The sequence below is a fragment of the Xyrauchen texanus genome, chromosome 17 (genome assembly GCF_025860055.1).
Source record: "Xyrauchen texanus isolate HMW12.3.18 chromosome 17, RBS_HiC_50CHRs, whole genome shotgun sequence".
Classification (NCBI taxonomy): Eukaryota; Metazoa; Chordata; class Actinopteri; order Cypriniformes; family Catostomidae; genus Xyrauchen; species Xyrauchen texanus.
In genome coordinates this window covers 33,130,932-33,136,209 of record NC_068292.1, presented here as the reverse complement: position 1 = coordinate 33,136,209, position 5,278 = coordinate 33,130,932, and positions in this window count along the sequence as shown.

The following is a 5,278-nucleotide window of genomic DNA, read 5'->3' as shown; positions in this document are numbered from 1 at the left end:
TTTCTGTAGTTTTTCAGGTAAGAGTCTGAGGAGGATCCCTTACGACGCGCTCTCCTCCTACTCCCCGTCCTCTCTACATGTCACTCCCCACAGCTGTGCGTCCTCTGCCTGCAGCAACGAGAGTACAATTACAAGGGCGTATTTGTCAAATGCCTAGGTATTTCTTCTTCGGTGTAGAAAAAACGAATATTTTTGTTTTACATTTTCTCAAAATGAACACACGTTAGTTTACAAGTACATCTATCTATCTATCTATCTATCTATCTATCTATCTATCTATCTATCTATCTATCTATCTATCTATACACACACACACACACACACACACACACGTAGGGTTTCCATGTTTTATGGGGACTTTCCATAGACATCATTGTTTTTATACTGTACAAACTATATATTCTGTCCACTAAACCTACCCCTCACAGAAGACTTTCTGCATTTTTACATTTTCAAAAAACATAATTTAGAATGATTTATAAGCTGTTTTCCTCATGGGGACCGACAAACGTCACCACAACGTCAAAAATATCAGGTTTTACTGTCCTTATGGGGACATTTGGTCCCCACAAAGTGATACACGCTCACACACACTGGTGGCCAAAAGTTTGGAATGTAGATTTGCTGTTTCAGAAGGAAATTGGTACTTTAATTCACAAACGTGGCATTCAACTGATCAAAAAGTATAGTCAGGACATTACTAATTAAATGGCAAAAAAGAAACAGCTTTCTCTAGAAACTCATCAGTAAATCATTGTTTTGAGGAATGAAGGCTATACAATGCTTGAAATTGCCAAAAAAAACTGAAGATTTCATACAAAGGTGTACACTACAGTCTTCTGTACTATACTTCAAAGACAAAGAACAACTGGCTCCAACAAAGACAGAAAGAGATGTGGAAGGCCAGATGTACAACTAAACAAGAGGATAAGTACATCAGAGTCTCTAGTTTGAGAAACAGATGCTTCACATGTCCTCAGCTGACAGCTTCATTGAATTCTACCCGCTCAACACCAGTTTCATGTACAACAGAAAAGAGAAGACTCAGGGGTGCAGGCCTTATGGGAAGAATTGCAAAGAAAAAGCCACTTTTGAAACTGAAAAAAAAGAGTGGGCAAAAGAAACAAAGACATTGGAAAACAGATAATTGGAAAGGTGTTGGAAAAGACCCCATTGAGCATTTGTGGGATCAGATAGACTGTAAGGTGCGTGAGAAGTGCCCGACAACACAGCCACATCTATGGCAAGTGCTACTGGAAGCGTGTGGTGAAATGTCATCTGAGTAGCTGGTCCAACTGACAGTTAGAATGCCAAGGATCTGCAAAGTTGTCATTGCTGCATTTGGAGGATTTTTTGATGAGAACTCTTTTTAGTTTAAGAAGTTCTGAAATGTTTTAAATTGTAATAGTAATTTTTCCCATTATTAATGTCCTGGCTATGCATTGTGATCAGTTGAATGTGACTTTGTTGAATAAAAGTACCAATTTCTTTCCATAAGAGCAAAATCTGTACATTATTCCAAACTTTTGGCCACCAGTGTATGTATATATATAGATGGTTTTAGATAAAAAAAACTTTGGGTTATATATACAGTATATATATATATATATATATATATATATATATATATATATATATATATATATATATATATATATATATATATATATACACTCACCTTACTACAAAACCAAGGATTATTAGGAACACCTGTTCAATTTATCATTAATGCAATTATCTAATCAACCAATCACATGGCAGTTGCTTCAATGCATTTAGGGGTGTGGTCCTGGTCAAGACAATCTCCTGAACTTGAAACTGAATGTCAGAATGGGAAAGAAAGGTGATTTAAGCAATTTTGAGCGTGGCATGGTTGTTGGTGCCAGACGGGCCGGTCTGAGTATTTCACAATCTGCTCAGTTACTGGGATTTTCACGCACAACCATTTCTAGGGTTTACAAAGAATGGTGTGAAAAGGGAAAAACATCCAGTATGCGGCAGTCCTGTGGGCTGAAAATGCCTTGTTGATGCTAGAGGTCAGAGGAGAATGGGCCGACTGATTCAAGCTGATAGAAGAGCAACTTTGCCTGAAATAACCACTCGTTACAACCGAGGTATGCAGCAAAGCATTTGTGAAGCCACAACACACACAACCTTGAGGCGGATGGGCAACAACAGCAGAAGACCCCACCGGGTACCACTCATCTCCACTACAAATAGGAAAAAGAGGCTACAATTTGCAAGAGCTCACCAAAATTGGACAGTTGAAGACTGGAAAAATGTTGCCTGGTCTGATGAGTCTCGATTTCTGTTGAGACATTCAGATGGTAGAGTCAGAATTTGGCGTAAACAGAATGAGAACATGGATCCATCATGCCTTGTTACCACTGTGCAGGCTGGTGGTGGTGGTGTAATGGTGTGGGGGATGTTTTCTTGGCACACTTTAGGCCCCTTAGTGCCAATTGGGCATCGTTTAAATGCCACAGCCTACCTGAGCATTGTTTCTGACCATGTCCATCCCTTTATGGCCACCATGTACCCATCCTCTGATGGCTACTTCCAGCAGGATAATGCACCATGTCACAAAGCTCGAATCATTTCAAATTGGTTTCTTGAACATGACAATGAGTTCACTGTACTAAAATGGCCCCCACAGTCACCAGATCTCAACCCAATAGAGCATCTTTGGGATGTGGTGGAACGGGAGCTTTATGCCCTGGATGTGCATCCCACAAATCTCCATCAACTGCAAGATGCTATCCTATCAATATGGGCCAACATTTCTAAAGAATGCTTTCAGCACCTTGTTGAATCAATGCCACGTACAATTAAGGCAGTTCTGAAGGCGAAAGGGGGTCAAACACAGTATTAGTATGGTGTTCCTAATAATCCTTTAGGTGAGTGTATATATATATATACTGTATATATAACCCAAAGTTTTTCATCTAAAACCATATTGTAACTCTCTATATATATATATATATATATATATACATACAGTATCTCACAAAAGTGAGTACACCCCTCACATTTTTTTAAATATTTGATTATATTTTTTCATGTGACAACACTGAAGAAATGACACTTTGCTACAATGTAAATTAGTGAGTGTACAGCTTGTATAACAGAGTAAATTTGCTGTCTCCTCAAAATAACTCAACACACAGCCATTAATGTCTAAACTGCTGGCAATAAAAGTGACCAATTAGCCATTTTCCCTCCCCGGTGTCATGTGACTCGTTAGTGTTACAAGGTCTGAAATGTGAATGGGGAGCAGGTGTGTTAAATTTGGTGTCATTGCTCTCACACTCCCTCAAACTGGTCACTGGAAGTTCAACATGACACTTCATGGCAAAGAACTCTCTGAGGAGCTGAAAAAAAAAAGAATTGTTACTCTACATAAAGATGGCTTAGGCTATAAGAAGATTGCCAAGACCCTGACACTGAGCTGCAGCACGGAGGCCAAGACCATACAGCGGTTTAACAGCACAGGTTCCACTCAGAACAGGCCTTGCATGGTCGACCAAAGAAGTTGAGTGCACATGCTCAGCGTCATATCCAGAGGTTGTCTTTGGGAAATAGACGTATGAGTGCTGCCAGCATTGCTGCAGAGGTTGAAGGGGTGGGGGGTCAGCTTGTCAGTGCTCAGACCATACGCCACACACTGCATCAAATTGGTCTGCATGGCTGTCATCCCAGAAGGAAGCCTCTTCTAAAGATGATGCACAAGAAAGCCTGCAAACAGTTTGCTGAAGACAAGCAGACTAAGGACATGGATTACTGGAACCATGTCCTGTGGTCTGATGAGACCAAGATAAACTTATTTGGTTCAGATGGTGTCAAGTGTGTGTGGCGGAAACCAGGTGAGGAGTACAAAGACAAGTTTGCCTTGCCTACAGTCAAGCATGGTGGTGGGAGTGTCATGGTCTGGGGCTGCATGAGTGCTGCTGGCACTGGGGAGCTATAGTTTATTGAGGGAACCATGAATGCCAACATGTACTGTGACATCCTGAAGCAGAGCATGATCCCCTCCCTTCGGAGACTGGGCCGGAGGGCAGTATTCCAGCATGATAACGACCCCAAACACACCTCCAAGATGACCACTTCCTTGCTAAAGAAAGGAGGTTGAAGGTGATAGACTGGCCAAGCATGTCTCCAGACCTAAATCCTATTGAGCATCTGTGGGGCATCCTCAAACGGAAGGTGGAGGAGCACAAGGTCTCTAACATCCACCAGCTCCGTGATGTCGTCATGGAGGAGTGGAAGAGGACTCCAGTGGCAACCTGTGAAGCTCTGGTGAACTCCATGCCCAAGAGGGTTAAAGCAGTGCTGGAAAATTACTGTTGGCCACACAAAATATTGACACTTTGGGCCCAATTTTGTACTCGCTTTTGTTGCCAGCGGTTTAGACATATTAATGGCTGTGTGTTGAGTTATTTTGAGGGAACAGCAAATTTACACCGTTATACAAGCTGTACACTCACTACTTTACATTGTAGCAAAGTGTCATTTCTTCAGTGTTGTCACATGAAAAGATATGATCAAATATTTACACAAATGTGAGGAGTGTATATAGTTGGCATGTTTACTGACAAGAAATTCTTTGCCAATTCAAAATATACATTAACTACAGACAAACCATTGTGACACATGTGTAGAGATATATATATATATATATTATTTTTTTTGTTTGTTTTTTGTTTTATCAAGGTTCAGCTGATGCAATATTTGAATATAACATGTAAAAATAAATGTCAATATCTAATTTGAGAATGAGTAGTAATTTGAATGATTTTCAAATAACTGATGCAAAACAACTCAGTAGTCAGAATCTAAACATCAAATCATCTGTTCAAAAAATCTATGTGTTTATTTTGATAGTCCTGTCAAAGTCACAAAGTTTGGCTCCTGTACTAAAAACTAGGTTGTATTTAAAAATTATTATTTACCTCTCCCAAGTCAAAAATTACCTGAATTCAATACGATTGTTAAACGAATGGAAAACTATAAATAAATCAAACAAATCTAAACATATGTGGGTAATGTAAAGAAAAATATCCACATTCTCTCTTAATAAGTAAACCACAGTCGAGGGGAAAATATATTTTATAACAATTTATCTCGTTGCTTTTTGTTCCAGCTATTTAGTCTTTACTATGCCTTTGTAGTAAATAAAATATAAAGGAAACTTGTTTCGTTTTTTGACTTTGTGGTAAACAGACAAACTTACAAACGATAAAATAGACAGCTAGATAAACAACTTTTGCCTTCTTGACCC